The sequence below is a fragment of the Aethalodelphis obliquidens genome, unplaced genomic scaffold, assembly GCF_003676395.1.
Source record: "Aethalodelphis obliquidens isolate GAN/ISIS:26980383/991018 unplaced genomic scaffold, ASM367639v1 scaffold23, whole genome shotgun sequence".
NCBI lineage: Eukaryota > Metazoa > Chordata > Mammalia > Artiodactyla > Delphinidae > Aethalodelphis > Aethalodelphis obliquidens.
In genome coordinates this window covers 6598042-6617623 of record NW_020837967.1, presented here as the reverse complement: position 1 = coordinate 6617623, position 19582 = coordinate 6598042, and the positions used below count along the sequence as shown (strand labels likewise).

The 19582-nt window shown below is 49.7% G+C and overlaps 1 long non-coding RNA gene across 2 annotated transcripts in view; it reads left to right on the top strand.

Annotated features, from left to right (window-relative positions):
* Positions 1-14371, top strand: part of LOC113628267 (uncharacterized) — a 56326-nt gene extending 41955 nt beyond the window's left edge. For both annotated transcript variants that reach the window (XR_003435960.1, XR_003435959.1), the window contains 5 exons: positions 1736-4867; positions 6700-6785; positions 10120-10184; positions 10521-12718; positions 13620-14371. This is a non-coding gene — a long non-coding RNA (uncharacterized LOC113628267). The remainder of the gene's footprint in view (positions 1-1735; positions 4868-6699; positions 6786-10119; positions 10185-10520; positions 12719-13619) is intronic.
* Positions 14372-19582: the final 5211 nt, after the last annotated feature.

Here is a 19582-nt window from a genome sequence, read left to right as displayed (position 1 = left end):
TTGCTAATTAACGAGAAGCAGAGATTTCAGGTTGCCAAACGGGGCTCCCTCTGGCTAGATGCACATTTTTGTGCTCTCTCGCTCCCTTGCTTTTCGTGCCTTTAAGTCTTTGAAAAAGACTGAAAAGAATAATAATAATAAGCCTTTCGGTAGGCCCCAATTTTCAAATTTGATAGGAATGCACAGGGCTGAACAAAGAGCTCCAAGAAGTGCCCAGCCCCATCCCTTGCCTTTGGAAAGCGCTGAGCCCACACCCTCTGTCCCCTGGCCTCCCTGATACAGTCAGCCTTCAACAGAGGCTGCGTGGTCTCACTGCTCTTAAAAATCCTGAAGAGCCCTGAGTTCCCCTTAGGGTAGACTCCAAATGCCCCAGCCCTGGCATCCAAAGTCCTCCATGGTGGTTTTTCACTCTTCCAGGACAAAATAAGTCCAGCTTCCAAAGGGACAGACATTTCCCAAGGGGATGTGATGTTCTTGTCCTCAAATCCTTTAGGGGCTGGTGGGGGCACTGGGTGGCAGTCGGATTCCTCATCTATAAAATCAGGAGCCTTTAGAGTAGACGGATGCCCAGGCCCAACCCAGGCCAATCCACTTGCCCCGTTTTCACATTCCTGTGTCTGATTCAAATGTGCACAATGGCTGAGAACCACCGGGCCCATGACCCCCAGGGTCCCATCCAGCTCCAAACGTCTGTGTTTTTATAATTTATTCAGTGTCTACTATCATTCCAGGGTCAAGTTAGTTTGATATATGATTTGCCCTTGAATTGAATTAAAACCAACACCGAGAGGGGGATCACGGGCATGGAGGAACCGGCTTGTGGAGGCTGGGGCTTGGGACCAGGGGTTCCTAGTTTTCGTCTTGTCCCGGGGCCTGTCACTCTCTGTGGAAACAGAGACATCAGTTTCCCTTTCTCAATCCGTTTCCTCATGTGTCAGATAGTGTGTTGCCACCTCAGCAAAATTTTCACGAATGCAAAACCCAGGTAGAATATGCAGCCGTGCATCAGCCTCTGATGAATTCAGCCCGCAGGTCGGGAGCTGTCTCCCTCCACAGAAGTTTCCTGCACTCTCAGTTTCTTTAGCCCCTCATGGTACTGTTATTTGGGGTTGAAATGAATTTAAATGCTGCATGAGATTTTTTAAAAAATCAATTCATGACGCCTCATGAAGAAACTAAAGTCCCTCTGGACTGTCACTAAGCTGGTCCCTTTGTTTCTATCCAAGAAGGCTGGGCCCTTGGTCACATGCCCCCAGTGAGGCCAATATTTCACACGTTGGCAGAAGTGGGACCAGGGCTTTGGGTCTCACAGACTGCCGCTTCTCAGCCATGTGACTTTGAGGACATTACTTAAACTTTCAAAATCTCCATTTACTCTCTCTAAAATAGGAATAAAGTGAAATGGTGGAATTTCCCCGGGTTCTGTGAGAGGATAAAATCATGGAACTCTAGGAACCCCTTTTCCTCCCTCGGAAAATGCAGGAAGTGGTGTCTGGCCACCTCAAGAGATGCTCAGCCCTTTAGAACCATTACTCAAAGAAAGATGCTTCTTAGCAACCGGACCTGGCTTCTGGCTGGGGCTTCCTGCTAGCTGTTCTCTATGCTGCTCAGGCTGCCCTCACACCTTGCAGGCATCCCAGCCACACCCATCCTCACCCATCCTCACCCATCCTGGAGCTCAGCCATTCACAGAGGTGTTCTCCAGGCTGCAGCACTTTTAATTCTTCCCCCGCAGGAACATCAGACGCAGCCTGCCTGAGTTCCCAAAGTGAACCCCAGGAATGCAGATGAAGAGTAGAATGCTAACATGTGGGCTGATGCCTCCCGCCAGGTACCAGGTTTGTTTTTTTATTCACCAACTCTGCCCATCCCTTTTATCCTTGAGAGCTCATTCATGGGGGAAGGTTTGGGCCCAATTTTATTTTTCTTCTGCATGGTCGCTGTGGGCTGTTCTCCATCCATTTCCTCATTAGCATCCCTGTTCCCCCTTCCCCCATGCCTCTGCGTCGCTGCTTGGAGGGCGGGTCCGTGGCTTCTATAATTCTGTGCTCTCTGCATGGCAACCAGGTGACTGACCCCTCTTTAAAGCTCAAAGGGCCGTTGCTTAAAGCTTTCTCTGAAAAAGAGCGCCCTGCCCATAGTCGAGCTCAATGGTTGTTGGAACCAAGGAGAACCTTTGAAGATGCCCTCTCCTCGCCACCGGCCTCTACAAAGAAACAGACCTTTCTGACCACAGCCTCTCCACGGAGTTTGCCCTACTTAGCTAGCCCGAGGACGGCTGACTCTGAGTCAGCTTCTCCACGGTCTCTGCCTCTCGGCTGTCCTGGTTTATATAATATTCAGAGTTTGGGCTGTTAGCTAGCTGTCCCCCTTCAGTCTCAGACCTGGGATTGTGGCCGAGAGAGGTGGGCAGGGCCCAGCCGTTTCCCCAGCTGTGGACACCATCCCAGAGAAGGCCCCCGTTTTAGCTGCAACACAGCAGAGGGGGACCAGCAAGGACACTGGTGGCCACCATTCAATCCATTTCTTCAAGCCTCAATTTCTTTATTGAATGTGACGTTGAGAAGCGTGGCCCATGAAGTCGACCGGGTAATGAGGTAAACATCCAGCATGATGTGCGTACGTGGTAGGTGGAATGGGTTGAATAGTGAGCCCCCCAAATTCATGTCCGTCTGGAACCTCAGAATGTGACCTCATTTGGAAATAGGGTCTCTGCAGATGCAGTTAAGGTAAGGATGGAGATGAGATCGGCCTGGATTAGGGTGGGTCCTGAGTCCAATGAGAGTGTCCGTATAAGAGACAGAAAAAGACACAGGGACACAGAGAAGGCGGCCGTGTGAGGACTAGAGGCAGAAATGGGAGTGTTGCAGCCACAAGCCAAGGAATGCCAGGAGCTGCCAGAAGGTGAAAGAGGCCACAGAGGGTTCTTCCCTAGAGAGGGTGGCCCTGCTGACACCTTGGCTTTGGGCCTCTGGCCTCCAGACTGTGAGAGAGACATTTCTGTTGTTTTTAAGCCACCAAGTTCGTGGTGACGTGTTACAGCAGCAACAGGAGACTAATACAGGATGTTCTTAAGGGACAGCTATTACCTTCTTTCTTTTTAGGAGAAGACTGGACTGTTTAGAGACTTGCTGGGAAAGGAGGAGGGGAGGGCAGTTGGAGGGAGGATCCAGCTGGGGACAGAGGGGCCCGAGGGGGAAGGCTTTGCAGGGCAGGGCAGGGCAGGGTGTGCGAGGGCGGAGGTGCTGGGAATTAACGCTTTGAGGAGTTGACCTGCCCCTTCCTATGTTTCCTGCTCCCACCCACACCAACACACTCCCCGGGGAGTAGGGGTGGGGACACAGTGCATTCCATAGGTTCAGAAAGTCAGTGGACACCCCAGAGCCCCTGGCCCCCTGAGCCAAGACTGGACGATGTTCAGAGGTGGCTTAACTGAGTCTGGACCTGCCGTCTCCGCAGGTGAAGGCTGAGCAGCTAGGTGGGGGTGCCCACCTGGCTGTGACCCGCTCGGCTGCCCAGGGGCACAGGTGCCAACGTAGCAGAAGTTGACAGAGGCCCCAGTGCAGTTTGCTAAGTTACAAGGGACCAAACTGCGGGGACCCCTGGTATTTGGGGTGTGTTTAACCTTTGCAAGCTTCTGGCAAGGGACACGCAGCAGCGCTTACCCGGCACGTCTCTGCGGTGCCTGGGAAGCAAAGCCTGCTGTCTCTAGGTTGTTTCACACGGTGTAGCCTGGGCTCCCGAGCCTGACTTGGTTCCATCAGGAGGGGAGGTGTGGCCCCCGCTTCCCACACCACGGGGTCAGTTACATGCAGCTCACTTGTGTCGCTTTTACGGGTCTCAGAAGCCAAGGGCAGTCCGTTCTCTCCCTCATCCTTGTTACTGTCTCCATCTTCAAGAGTTTGGTTCTCAAACACTGGACCAGCTTTGAAGAGACGAGGCTGGAAGAACTAAATCTCCAGTCCCGCCAGAGGGCTACGTGCCGCAGCTCCCGCGCCCGCCGGGGAGAGAGACTAGGGTGCAGCCATGAGAGGTTGGACCCGGGCCTTCCCTGTCGGGGGCGGCCTGCTCTGACCTCAGCCTTGCTCCCCGGGAGAGCACCCCCAGCACAGCCTCACATGGGGCTGGAGCCCCGGGGCAGCCAGACCTCCCGGTGGTTCATGCGGGAGCTCTCTCAAAGGCAACGGTGAGGCAGGGAATGCCAGGCAGGAAGGAATGCTATCAGATTCACCTTTTTAAAAAGATCGTCTTGGGACTTCCCTGGTGGTGCAGTGGTTAGGACTCTGCGCTTCCACTGGAGGGGGCCCGGGTTCCATCCCTGGTCGGGGAACTAAGATCCTGTAAGACGAGTGGCATGGCCAAAAAAAAAAAAAAAAAAAGGAACGTCTGTGGGTTTGAGAGAACAGATGAACATGGGGGACAGTGGAGGCAGGGGTGCAGGTGAGGGCGAAGCAGAGAGCAGCCTCGATGAAGACGAAGGTGAGAGCCGGTTCAGAGGTGAACTCGGACCTGAGTCAGCGGACCGCACGTGCGGCAAGGGGGTGAGTTTTCACGCACAGACCCTGCGCGCTCCTGGATAAATCAGACCAAGCACACAGCAGGCATGAGAGAAAAACTTGCTCGGTCCTTCCCCCTAGCGCCCACCCAGAGCCTCACCTGCACCACGTCCTACATTTCCCACCCTTCCCCCTCCATGCCTGGGTCTGCAGCTCCAGCAGCCAGGCTCCCTCCCCGACTTTTTTTTTTCCAGTTGAAAATACTGCAGATGTCACCGATGGGCCAACCCAGACTTGTGACTCTCTAACTCTACGGAATGTGTAATTATAGCAACACAAGCGTCAAATTACCAAGGACAAGTAGCTGCAAAGTAATTATATGATTCTTTGTTGCTGGGAGGGTTTGGGGTTTTTTCCCCCTTTTTAAGCTGATTCCTTTTAAAAGCACCCTTTTGGTGGGTGGGCGGGGAAAGCAGGTGGCAGATGGGCCAGAGGGTGAGAGAGAATGGTGAGGGAGTTCTATCTGCTGCTCCCCCAAGGGCCCCTCTCCAATGGCATCACCCCACCCTCCTGGAGAAGGAGAGGGGAGAGCTGAGAGGGGCTGGTGGTGCCAGGGGTAGACAGGTCAGTGAGATGGGGTAGGAGTTGGGGAGGAAGAGGGGGTGGGTGGTTATTCCTGGGGGGCTCTGGAACCATCACGAAGAGGTGCAATGGTCCCCTATGCTTATGTCCTCAACTAGTGCCCCCAGCGCCTCTGTCCCACCCCATAACATGCTCCCCGTGGACCCTTCGGCCTCTGCAAAAGCCAAAGGTTGCCATCAGAGGGGGGACCTTGGTCTTGGTACCAAGCCCCAGCGACAGATGGGAGGAGTGCAGTCCTGGCTCTGAGCACCACCCCGGTGGACTGGAAGATGGGGAGGGATGCGTCTGTGTGCAGCCTTCCCCACCCAGCTCACTGTCCGCAGGTGCCCCGTTGTTCGTGCTGTAGTCGTCTCTCCCCTGCTCCCCGGCCCCGGCAGCTGCTTAACCAGTGACAGTCCCACTGTGGCCCCCGCCGGGCTCAGCCCCAAGCTGCCATCTGCATGTGCCCGGTGGATTGGACTGAAGTGGGACTTGGCTCTAGAGGCGGGAACCCTGGTAGGGGAGGACTGTGTGGTCCCCCTTGTTCTCCAGTGAGTGCCAGGCTGCCAGTGGTTACCTGGAGGCAGGCCAGCCTCCGAGGCGCTGTGCAGGGACCCATCCTACGAGTCCTGTGCTTCTCCAGCAGATCCTTGTGCCATCTTTGAGATGACATCGTCTGCCCCCCACCTCTCATCCCCTGTGTGCGCTGTTATTAATTTGCACTCACCTGACCTAATGCCTTGGAACGGTTTGGTCAGCTCCCTGCACGTGTGTGTGCGTGGATCCTTTCTCCCCCCACTGGACTCCGCAGTGCTCGCGCCAGCATGGGGCGCCACGTGCCCAGCTGGTGCTCTGTCCACAAGGCGCTGCGTCTTGTGAGCGTCCTCAGACATGCAGCGCAGCCACTGTTGAAAACGCTCTCTCCTTCACACCCATTATGGTTTAGATTACAGAGCAGTTCTCCCGACCAGCAGCTGTGTAATTCACAGGTGGCATCCGTTCACCTTGCTGGTGGCATTCGGCAGACCCACACTTAGCAGAGCCCAGAAGGCCGAAGTAGGCCAGTGCCCTTGAACCAGGACCCCTGGTGCCATGGGGAAGTGATGGGGTGCTCTTGCTTCAGACCCCAGGTCTATGGAGGGGGGTAGGGCTGGGGTCCCCGGGGAGCATAGGCAGCTGGCTATGTGGGCCAGACCCGCTCAGGCTGTGGAGAGTCCCCCACCTGAAGTGGGCCAAGGGCATTTTGGCAGATTCGGGGTGTCACACAGTCTGCTCTTTGGGTGGCCCAGTTGCTTATTTGATTGGGGTACAAGAATTCCATTTCTAGGTCTCCAGGGGGCAGAAGCCCAGCAGTAATGCCACCAACATGGCAGTCCCGGTGGGCCCCCTTCCACACAACCATCTGTCTCTCTCTGTGATGGGAGGTCACACAGCACATTTGGAATTCTAGAGTCAAAGACATCCAGAGGATGGTCTTCCAAGGTGTTTCACTCACCTGTTCATGTTTAGCGAGTCTAGAACTTAATTACCCCAAGGGAAAGGCACAAACTAACACTGTACTTTTCAACTACTTTCCCCACAGTAGCACAGAGTGAAGAGCAAAAGCCCTTTTTCACCCCCGGCCCAACCCTGCTTTCCCACAAGCCCAGGAATAGTCATTGTTAACAGGTGGTGTATGTTCTTTTTTATCTATACACTTATAGATACATAGGTACATGCACACATATAATTTTTAAAATCACATACATGGGTCAAAACTGCATTTTGTTCTGTTGATTTGTTTGTTTTACTTGGCAATATATTGTAGAGATCTTTCCATGTCTCTCTATATGTGTGTGTTCACGTCATCCTTGTTAACCACTGTGTAGTTTTCCATAGTGAGATGGCTCATAGTTTATGTTACCGCTCCCATAGCAACGGTTCCCATTTTATGATATTACAAATGATCCTCCAGTGTCTGGGAATGCATTTTCCTGTAAGTTATAGATTATAACTATGAATTAAATATAAATATAATTATAATAGCTTAAACAAGATTCTTCCCTCCTATCTCACTTCTTCCTTCCTTCCTCTTCTTTTTTTTAAATTAATATTTATTTATTTGGTTGCACTGGGTCTTAGTTGCAGTCGGAGGGCTCCTTAGTTGCAACACATGGGCTCCTTAGTTGTGGCATGCATGTGGGATTTAGTTCCCTGACCAGGAGTTGAACCTGGGCCCCCTGCATGGGGCGAGTGGAGTCTTATCCACTGCACCACCAGGGAAGTCCCCTTCTTTCCTCCTCTTAAATGTAACAGGAAGTCTGGAGGTAGGCATTCCAGGGCTGCTCAAGGATGTTCTTGTCTCTTCCTGTTCTGCCATCCTAGTGTATGGCTTTGGTTCTCCTTGTGAAAAGATGGCTGCTGCAACTCCAGGATCTTCTATATTTCAGCAAGGAAGGAGGAAGAGTGAAGGTGAAGGGCGAAAGCCAAGGGCTTTCTGCTCTTGTGAATTCGAGTGTGTGTGTGTGTGTGTGTGTGTGTGTTGGAGGGGTTATGGAAGGCAACCCTTCTATAGGAACCCATCTCCATGTAAATGGTCAGACTGTGTCACGCAACAGATCCGAGCCTTCAAGGAGGCTGGAATTGGATTTGTTTTATAGGCTCAATTGCAGAGGAAGGCAAAGGAGAAGGTGGTTGGAAAGGCATGTGAGCATCCTTGGAGTCCCTCTGCCACACGGTATGTGTGAACAGAGCTGTAGGAGAGGTTCCTAGGATTGGTGTTTTGTTTAACTTCAGGCTGTTTGACCTGCCATTCAAGGTCTAAGATCTGGAGCCTTGTCTCATTCTTTCCCACACGTCCCTCTGGCTCAGTTTCCCCACTTCTGAGCACTGGGGTACCACATGCTCTGTCACACCCCCGCCTTGGACCCCACCTTCCTGGAAGGCCCTGGGCTGCTGCCTTCCAGATCCCATCCTCTTCTGGGGTTGTTATGTCTGACGTTTCCCCTGAAGTGTTCTCTGGCAGGTGCAGCTGGGCAAAAGCCCCTTTTCCCCCAAATGGAGAGTCTGTTTTTGCTTTCAGTTCCCCTTTCCTCCCGATCTTTCCTAGAATTATTCCCAGGGGTCTTTTGCCCCAGGAACTAAGGAGGAAAAAAATCAGCAAAGAGAGGGCCGTGATCCCAGGCTAGATTCAGAGACGAGGCCTGCCACGGGGACACACGTGGGATATATATTCAAATAAGGCCGCATGGATTTGGGCCGAAATCCCGAGAATGGGGGCTGCCAGTAGAAAGTGAGGAAGTGATTTCGCCGAGTCTGGGTGGCCGCTGGGGACAAGGTGGGCGCTGCGGCTGGTGAGAGATGGGTTCCAGGAGGAGTCTGTGCTGGAGGACCTGGGAGCTGCGGGCGGGAGAGAAGCAGCACCGAATATCGCCTGCCACAGTCCCTCAGCGCCCGGCACCCGTGGAGTGACAAGTGGGAGTTTGTGAGCAGCAGTGACCTTGACACAAGCGTCGCAACCTTTGGCGGCAGCTGGCGCTGGAGCAGGAGAGGTGGAAAATGGCCGCGGTGGCTGGAAGATGGCGTGTATGAACGCCCGAGAGGGGTCCTGGCGGGGGGGTGAGGTGGGGGGTGATTGGGCTTGTGAAGGCCTTAGGGTAGCGGGTGGGGCGGGGCAGAGACGTGGCGCTTTATAACTGGTGGGTTGATGCCTTCCTTCAAGTGGGAAGCCTTGGACGGCACGTGCAGAGGTTGTCTTCAGGTCTGGATGGCAAGTCCCACAAGGTCAGGCTCTCTGTCCTGCGCCTGCTCATACCAGCTGCCTGCTCATGCAGTGAGTCGCCTTCTTTCCTGCAGCTACATTTTGCTGCGAGGTGATTTTGGAGAGAACACCAGGAAGCAGCATCGCACAAAGCCAGCCAGTCTGTGGGTGCTGGGTTTTCATAGTCTAGAAGCAACTTTTCTTTTCTTTTTTTTTTTTTGCGGTACGCGGGCCTCTCACTGTTGTGGCCTCTCCCATTGCGGAGCACAGGCTCCGGACGCGCAGGCTCAGCGGCCATGACTCACGGGCCCAGCTGCTCCGCGGCGTGTGGGATCTTCCCAGACCGGGGCACCAACCCGTGTCCCCTGCATCGGCAGGCGGACCCTCAACCACTGCGCCACCAGGGAAGCCCCTAGAAGCAACTTTTGAGTAGAGGTGCCTCCAAGTTTCTCCAGGCTAACATTGCTGTATTCCTGCTCTCTCCAGTGGAAGTTTAATGTTTCCGTGTTGTATCAGATTCCATATTATCTTCTCAGGAGAGGGGACCTTTCTTCTTAATTTTTCTTCCTGTTAATTTTTCTTCCTTCCTGCCTTCGGCTGAGCTGTCTTCCCTCCACAGGTATTTATTGAGCTCACGGCCATTGAGAGGGAGGGTCTCAGACTGGAATGAAATCCTGGCTTCACCATTTACTAGGCGGCAACGTTGGATGAATTACTTGCCTTTGCCGTTCTTGGTTGGCTCACCTATTAAGTGGGAGGTAACAGTCGTGTCTATCTTGTTCGGCGTTGGCAGGATTAACTGGCTTCCTACAGGTGAAGGGCTTAGAATTGGTGACTGGCACATGGTAAGAGGTAGACAACAACAAAGTAGCTATTATTACTGAGACTGGCGGGTATGGTGGTCAGTGCTAAGTGGACATAATGGGCACGGTTCCTGTCTTCATGGAGCTCATAGTCTAGTGCTACAAGGCAGGTGCTCAGCCCACGACCACGGCTGATTGTGATAACACAAAACTCCTGCTTCACTGGGTGCATCAAATAGGTGACTCCTCAGAAATGTAATGTGATCTGACCATCGCTTAACACATTTCACCTGCGGCTGAGAGCGATTAAATTTTAAAATCAACTTTTATTTTCTCTGATGCACATAGTCAAACAAGCTAATGGTGCTAAAGAGTTAAATCCAGCATCCTCTGGTCCCTGCTTCCATCCTGTCCTCTTCCTGAAGGCATACTTTTCATTCCTTTTACTGTGTTTTCTTAGCGTTTAATGCCCCATTCCTAAATCACATAAGCATCCTATATCGTGATTCATCATCTTTGTGGAAGGTGAGGAATTTACTTTCTGACACCTGTCTTCTCCTTTCCTCTCTATGGTTAAATTACATTTTTTGTTGTCCTTGTTCTTCCATATTTTGCATTGTGACCCCGAGAGTGTTGTTCAGTGCCGTGTCAACTAACGTACCAGGAGAGTATTTCATTTCTTGTTCAACTTTTATTTTTCCTGGAGTTAAAAACTGCATTATTTTGTCATCTGTTTAGATTTTTCCTTATCCAGCTGAGAATATTATTTATAGGCAGCTTTTTTTCCTTTCTATTGCTTGAAATTGTTTTCTCCAACTTTCGTTTTTCTGTTTGTTTTGGTGTCCCCCGTTCACGTGGAAGACATTCCTCCCAGGCCTGGTGGTCCTTGAAAATTTATTCACGTTAAGAGGTGGATACAAGAAATGGATTGGAGCCCTTTGTGCACAGGTGGGGCCTGTTAATTGTTTGGGGAACTGTACTGGAAGAGGAAGGGGTGGTCCGCAGGCTTTTTCCTATCTTTGGGTCTTACTGTTCTTGGGGGTGTTTCCATTTCTTTAGTGAAGACTCCTCCAGTTTCCTGACCGGGAGTGTAACCCTGTTTGCTGGCGTTCTGGGACTGGGAAGGAGCAGGGAGCTAATTGTCTCAGCAGTCTGTGTGCAAACCTTAAATGAATTCCCCTAAGTCTGGTCACAGGACCACCCATGGCCACCCTCCTCATGCCTGGCACCTGTGAATTGGTTCAAGCTCTTAGCACTGCTGGGGGATGGGTGAATTGGTTGTGGGACTAGGTGGGGTCAGGAGCTGGGAATCTAAGCTCTCCTCCTCCTGACTTTCAAACGACCTTCCTGCTTCCACTTCTTCCCTTTCCCTGAAACTGCGCCCCCTCCACCACCTGTGCCTCCAGATCCAGAGGCTTCCTGGGCTTCACGGCCAATCTGCTTTCTCTGGACCCAACTCACCACTGTAGGCTCTTAGGTATGACATTCCTGCTCCCAGCTTGGTCATTTTCATCTGCTTTTTGCCTTCATTTTGTTCTAAGTTACAAAGATTCTTTAGTTTCATCAAAAATGCATCCATATTTCTGACTTTTTTCCTTTTACTATTTGAGATGAATTTAAGAAGAAAAAATTGACAGGAATGTCTTTATCTGATATCTAGAAACTCATTGGAAACAGTATTAAGTGAAGATCACTGAAAGACATGTAGTCCTTCCATACATCTAGATCATCTAAAAAAATTCTTTGAATTTAGCCTGAGCCACAGAGAGCTGTATACCTGAAGGCTATTGCATTGGCTTCCTGAGTTACTGAGTTGCACATTAATGTGATGCTACCAGCTTGTAAGTCCCAAGGAGCTCATTGCTGTGTGTCCAGTAAGGAAGCTTTGAAGGACATTGATCATTGAAATAAACATTGTTCTCTCAAAAGGATCCTCAAGAGAATTTACTTGTCCTATCTTTGTATACTGTCCAGTTTATTATTATTATTATTATTTTTAATTGAGTGATTGGTTTGCTTTTACTCTTTGGTGTGTATGTTTCCCTTTTCCCATTGGCTTCTAGGCAGCTCAGAGCACAATTTTGGGCTTGCTTTTAGCAAGGATATAGAACTTAGTTTTGTGTTCTAGTCTCATTTTTGTTAGTATTTTATCTCCTCCTCTTGTTTACCATTGCCTTTGTTTTTTCTTCCCTCTCACCCACTCCTAATTCTTGTCGTGTTGCTCTGTTTTATATGTGGGTTGCCAATAGCTTTAACTCTTTTTTGTACCATAGAGTTATTGAAATAAGTAAGTAGAAAATTGATAATAGAAATGAATGAATGCAGAAATATTCACAATTTTGTATTGTTTGATGTATGCCCTCTTTAGTCACAGATTTGGTCATTTCTTACTATTGGTCTAATTTAATCTTTTCCTTTTATAGATGAGGCAAGTGTGGTCTAGATAAATTGATGTAGTCAACATCAGGTACCTTCAAATTGTTGTGATACCATCACAACCCTCCATCCATAGAATTCTTCGCATTTTGCAAAACCGAAACTCTGTACCTATTAAACAATAACTCTTCATTCCCCACTCTCATGGTAACCAGCATTGTACTTTCTGTCTCTATGAATTTGAGTGCTCTAGATACCCCCACATAAGTGGAGTCTACAGTATTTGTCTTTTTTTGTGTCTGGCTTATTTTACTTAGTGTAACGTCTTCATGCTACTTGTAGTAGCGTGTTTCAGAATTTCCTCCCTTCTCAAAGCTAAATAATATTCCATTGTATGCATATACACATTTTATTTCTCCATTCCTCTATCGATGGACTCGGGTGGCTTCCGTTTTTTGCCTGTTGTGAGTAATGCTGCTGTGAACATGTGTGTACAGATACTCTTCCTGTGTTGCCCCTTTACAGCCACACCCACCTCCCTCCCCCACCCCCTCATTAACCACTGGCAACCCCTAATCTGTTATCATTTCAACAGTGTTGTAGAAATGCAGTCATACAGTGTATAACGTTTTGGGATTGGCTTTTTCACTTTGAAGAATTCCCTGGAGATTCATCCAGTGCTTGTGAGTATTGACTGTTTTTATTGCTGAGTGAGAGTCATATTTTTCAAGTATACGCACTGGATCACGTTGTTCCATGGTTTACATCTCTGCAGTAGCATATGCAGCAGCATCTAAGCTTCCTGCCATATCCTCTAAGGCCTGTTGGGATTTGATCTCCAACCTCAGAGCCGTCCACCATCCACCTTCCCTTGCTCACTTTGCTCTGTTCACATGAGTTTCTTGCTCTTATAGGAATACTCAACGCTTTTCTGCCCATCCTTTCTCCCCCTCCCCCTGCCTTTGAATTTACTGTTTCTTCTACCTGGAAAAGAAGTAGTTGCACCCCGTCATATAGCTGTTAGCATGTGCCAGGCATTGTTCTGACTTTACACATCAACATATTTAATTCTCACCTCAGCCCTATGGGGTAAGTACTATTATTATTACAGTTTTACATATGAGGAAACTGAGGCACAGAGAGATTATATGACTTGCCCAGGGTCACACAGTGATTAACTGGCAGACAAAGCAGGATTTGATTCCAGGAAGCCTCTTACACCCCAGGCTATGTAGAACCCTGGGCTCCCACCCCTATCTCAGCACTGGACCCTTTCCTGTCACTCAAGCATATTTCCTCAGAAAACCTTCTCCAACTGTCAAATCTAAACCAGCATGATCTCTCATGTTGCCGTATTTCTTTTTTTACATCACATATTTGTAGATCCATATACTTTCTATGATATTTTTTTACAAGTTTTTAAGCTTTGTGTAAATGATATCATACATACACATTGAAGATATGGTTGTAGGTCATTTGTTTGAAATAACTGAAGAGTAATCCATTTTATGACTACATATCCATAATTTACCTACTCTCTTGTTGGTGGACATTTACGTTGTTTCTAATTTTTTTCTGCTATAGACGATACTGGAATGACCAGTCTTGGGCATGTGTCCTTGGAGACATGGGCAAAAGCATCTAATATCGAAAGTTCTATACTCAAGAAGGGGCATAGGTCATGAGAATATTCAACTTTACTAGATATTGCCAAGGTTCTATCCAAGGAAGATGCTACCAGTTTATACTCCCACCAGCAATTTATGAGACTTCCTTTTTCTCCACATCAAAGAATCCGATTTTTGTTCTGAGAAGATCACTCTGGCTGCAAAGTTAAAAGTGAGCTGGGTGGGGGTAGGGAGGTGTGCAAGGGGGGTCCCGGCACGTGGAGAGCTAAGAGGCAGGCCAGCCAAGCTTCCTCAGCTCCAGACTGGTGGTGGAGGACTTCCTGAATGACCCTCTGCTGCCTGTTCCCATTTTCCCTTTTATCATCAGGCTGGCAAGAACAGAACTATCTGCTTCTCAATCAAATAGCAAATTATGTGGGCAACCGAACTGCTGTTCTTTGTAGAAAATTATTATTTATTTTTTATTTAACAAAAGTCAAGGCTGAGAGGGTGCTCCACGGTGCCCTTCTGTGGTTTTAGTGTTTCCTCTGCTTTGGCTCAGCCCCGGCTTGTTTATCATGCATGTGTTGTATTGCAAATGTGGAACAAATGAAGCTGAGATATCAAATTAATACTGTGATCTGTTTTTCTGTCTTGTTGCCATAACAATCTGTGGCTCTTGAAGCAAAGAGAAAATTAGAATTGTATTAAAGGTGTTTACACCATGTACGCTCCATACTGCATTATTATTTATTGCTATAATAAGTGTATTTAACATTTGCTTAAGGAAGGTTGACTGCTACTGCTTTTTGTCTTGTGGTTTTTCTGCTCATCCTTCCAACCTGGCTTTGCTTTTTTTTAAAAAAAAAAAAAAAATTATTTATTTATTTTTGGCTGTGTTGGGTCTTCGTTTCTGTGCGAGGGCTTTCTCCAGTTGTGGAGAGTGGGGGCCGCTCTTCATCGCGGTGCGTGGACTTCTCACTGTCACGGCCTCTCCCGTTGCGCAGCACAGGCTCCAGACGCGCAGGCTCAGTAGTTGTGGTGCACGGGCTTAGTTGCTCCGCGGCATGTGGGATCTTCCCGGATCAGGGCTCGAACCCGTGTCCCCTGCATTGGCAGGCGGATTCTCAACCGCTGCACCACCAGGGATGGCTTTGCTTTTGACCTTGACGTTTCCTATAGTTCTGAGCAAGAAGGATGCTCCACCACTTGGGACTCCTTCTATTTATTCCTCCCCTTCACTGCCCCCCACCCCAATACTTGGGGCTCTTTCAAGTCAAGAGTCTTGTTAGAAACAAAACAGGACTTGAAATAAATTTTCCTCCTTTGTTTGCCCCATTCCTGCCTTCTAAACCTGAACTGGAAGTTCAGCATCCTCTGGGAGAAATGAAGAGAAGCTCAGGGGTGGAAGAAAGGAGAATTAGAGCAATTTATGCCTCAGAAGAAGTGCAGTGGAAATCAATATGGCACGTGGAGGCTCATGGTGCGGGTCCCCTAAGATCTCCCTCCATTCCACTCTATTCCCAAGGTCAAGTGCTCCACTGCCCAGAGCCCTCTTTGACTGATGACCTTACTGCCCCAGCCATCACAAGCTGCAATCTGCTGGGACACAAGGTGGCTGAAATGGTGGGGCTGGGGTGGTGGAAGCCCCTCCCCCCACTAACTAGATCAATTTCCGCACGTGGATGCCTGCGTGGGACCGTCCAGTGTTGTAAGCTCCTTGAAGGCAGGCGCTATTCCTGCTACATGTATCAGCCTACAGTTCCTAGAATAAGGCTGGGCACACACGAGAAACTCAAGAAGAGCTTCATTCACGGATTGTTTGGGTCATCGTGGTAACACCACTAAAGAATATTCTGGTAATGAGGGAAGATGCGTAAAGATGTTTATTATGCCCATTTTAGAGCATCTTTTGCTCCAGAGACAATGGAATGAAAAGGGATATTTCTGACCCTGAAGAGTCCTCCAGGTGACCTGTGTCTATTTTCTTCTTCTGTGGGGAAGAACGTGGGCAGAGGGGGGACATGGGGCACCTTCACCTGGTGACTCTCTATACCCAAAGAGCCAAAGAGGCCCTAGGTGATGACAGAGTTTTAAAATATACTGTTGTTGTCCTTTACTGCCCAGGGGACCTTAAGTCAGGTATAAAGCCCAGGGTGGGATGTGAAGGCCATTTCTTGTGCCAGTCTCTTCTGGAGCACGATAGACTCAAACCTAGGATGGTCCCTGGTTACGTCAGCAATACAGGCAAAGAAAGCCCAAGAAAAATCAACCTTTGTCTCAAGGTCAAAGTTTTTTTCTTCCTCAAATTCTTGCACAGGGACTTCCCTGGTGGCACAGTGGTTAAGAATCCACCTGCGAATGCAGGGGACACAGGTTTGATCCCTGGTCCAGGAAGATCCCACATGCCATGGAGCAACTAAGCCCGTGAGCCATAACTACTGAGCCCGTGTGCCACAACTACTGAAGCCCACGTGCCTAGAGCCCATGCTCCACAACAAGAGAAGCCACTGCAATGAGAAACTCGCACACCGCAACAAAGAGTAGCCCCCGCTCGACGCAACTAGAGAAAGCCTGTGTGCAGCAACGAAGACCCAACACAGCCAAAAATAAATATATTTTTAAAAAAATTCTTGCACGTGGGCGTACACGCGAGTATACACACACACATACACACACACACTTAAAAAGAAAGGAGAAAGAGGGTGAAGATGGCTTTGGAGTCCAGGTTAGCCTGTGAGCCGTCACAGTGTTATCACACAGGAGACAGCTGCTTGTGACTATGGCAACTTGGACCCCGAGGGAGGAGTGTGAAATGGAAGGAATATTAATCACGCTGGTGGGGGGAAGATGCAGGAGTGACAGGAGGGTCTGAGATGGTTGGGTAAGGTTGGCTCTGGGTGCGTCTTTGGAAAAAGCACATCATGTCTTTTAGGTTTCCTGTCTCTTCCTTCAGAGCCCCTCTTTTCTTCCTGGATGCCCATCCTAAGTCCTAGGGCAGAAGCTCCTCTAGAACTAGGGGTGTGGTGGGCAAAAGACAGGAGGCTGAGCCCAGTCATCCTCAAACACCAACTCTTTGTGTTTATGAATGACCTGTTAGAAATGTCCCAACTTAGTCACCTTCTCTCACTCAGACATTTCTGAGAAGGGTGAGTAAGCACAGTAAATTCTTCTCTCAGTGGATTTAAATTGCTTATAAAATGTCACATCCACTACTTCAGTTCAGTCAGCAATTCTGACCATAAGGGTTAATATTGTAGTGTGTTTATTTTCATGCCACGCCCTTGACTCAGGTGTAGGGAGAAGTAGCTTGTCCAGGTTCACACAAAGAGGAAACACCTGACTTCAGAGCACTGCGATTCTGCTTGCTTCAACAAGCACAGTGTGTATGTGTGTGACCAGGGAGCATTGGAGCTTTGCTGACTTTTATTTGGTTGAATTCCCTTGTGTCTGCATGGTCTGAATGTCAGTGACTGAAACACATTTACAAGAGAGCAGGTTGCAGTAACTGTACTTGCACTTCCTAACTTATATAGGACATGACGGTTTTGTTTGTTCCAAATAAACTCTTCACAGTATCCTGCAGATAAAACGCGTCCCTATTGTGTGCATTTCTATTTGTGTGGGAAGATGATATTGTGAAATATTAACATAATCTTGCTCCTCACAAAGACACACGTGCACCTGGTACCCCATGGCACTACCCTGATGGAGGGTAACAGAAAACAGGCCTTTCCCAAAATAGGGTTGCCAGACTTAGCAAGTAAATATACAGGATACCCAGTTCAATCTGAATCAGATAAATGACAAATACTTTTTAGTAAAAGTATATTCTATGCAATATTTGGGATATACTTGCACTAAAAATTTATTTGACATTTATCTGAAATTCAGATGTAATAGGTGTTTTGTATTTTCTCTGGCAACCCTATCCCAAATGAGAGTGAAATCAAAGAATGAAAGTAACATGCTTGGCTTTTAAGTTTAAAAACTGTGGTTTAGTATAAAACAGAAACACCAGGAAGATGAAAACTCTGTCCTGGGGAAAGGACAGAGGGCTGGAGCCAGGGAGGAAAGAGACAATAGTGCCTGTAGCTGTTTCCTGCGCCTCCCTGCGTTCCACACAGAGCTACAGCGCCTTCAGATACCCTGGGGTACCCAGGAGCAGCCAGGGCTTGGAAACCGGCACAAAGGCGCGGCCTGTGGCGGCCCCGCCCACTCACCCACCCCGCCCCCGTCCCCTCCCAGGGTGCCATGCGCCAGAGACGCGATGTCCCAGAGTTCCTCGCGGCCCTGCGGGTCAGCCGGCCTGGTAGGAGGTGAGTGCTGTCTCCAGGGCTGGCCCCAGCCGCGGTGGGACCTACACTACCCGAGCCGGGGTGAAGGTTGAAGGGCGAGGTCGAGGACCGGCTCCTGGGGACGCGGGAAGAGGCAGCCTGCGCGGAGTTCACTCCTGGCCTACCACCAGGTAAGCCGACCCGGCCTGTAGAGCCTGAGCAAAGCGGGGCAAACACAACCTAATATACGCGTTTACCTAGAAAACCTGAAACTGATGAGATTCAAGGTGAAAACAAGGGCCAAATGAGAGGTTGGGAGCGGGAAGACCAATAACGGGTATTGCGCATCCGAATTCATGGTCCGGGACGTTTGCCCTGCCTGTTTGGGGTTGCTGTGGGAACCATGCTGGCCTGCGGAGGCCGGGACGCCGGGAGGGTGTCTCCGTCTCCACGTTGTCGCGTGCGGTGTTCGAGGCTGCGGTCTAGTGACCCTTAGGCCTGGGCTGGCAGATACACGAGCGGGCGGGAGCATCTCCTCCCGCCCCCTGCATATAGCAGAGCACTCGACAGTGGCCTGTGCCCCTGTAGCCACCAGGGGATGAAGCGTACTCGCCCTCCTGATCTGTGCTTCTATCACCTGTGCGCCAAGATGGTCATCAGGGAAACCACAGAACCGAACTATTGCGCCGTTTGCTGGCTGTTTGGCCTTAAACGAACACATAACACCTGAAACTGTTTGCTTCCCTCTAAAATGGAAACAGTAATGCCCCCGTCGTTGGGTCCCTCTGAGGATGAGATGAGATAATGTGTATAGAAGCAATATAGTGCAATGCCTGGCACATAGCTGAGGCGCCCAAGGTCCCATTTTGGGCAGAAGCGATTTGTCTTCGGCGCCCCCCGGCCACATCCTCGCTCCTCCTGCGCTCGGGCTCTCCATCCTATTCGATTACATCACCTCACAGAGAAGGGCCATTCACACTCCCAGGTGGAACCGTGCGTTGTTGTGTAACCGCTTCCAGGATCGTTGCCTTTTCACCTTGTATCGAATTGTGGAATGCAAGGCTTCAGGTTCCAAGTGGAGCTTGTTAGGGAGCAGGTTTTTGGAGCAGGGAGCCCTTCCCCACCGGGGGGGATCAGAGCAGATGGTAGGTGCAGCCCGAGAGGAGTGTGGTGGCGCTGCGCTGGGCGCTGGTCTGGGCCCTGCTCCTGGTACAGGGTGATGCTCTAGTGTCTCCAGCAGTTGGCAGGGAGATGTCTGGGTTCTAGGAGCCTGCGGGCAAAACGACAAGCCGTGATCCTGTGGACTTTCAGGGTCACGCTGCCGCGGATGTCTGTTCTTGGCTGGGGTGATTAGCCTCCAAGTGGAAAGTCAGCAGGAAGAGAATGGGTCCTTCACACAGTGAGGGACGTGGTTGATGTGCATTTGGTATAGTTTTCAGCTGCCAGAGAGGGAAGGCAGCTAGTCAGATGAGCTCATCCTACTAGAGATCTCGGCTGGACCAGGTGTGGGTAGAATCATAGCTCCAGGTAGGACATTTTCTTGTGCTGGTTTTGAGACAGCCATTTTGACATAGGCATGGCAAAAAGGAAAAAATGAAGTTTTTTCTTTTTTTTTTTTTTATTACCAGGTAATGTGCAAATCAGACACTGCTGACCCTTAACC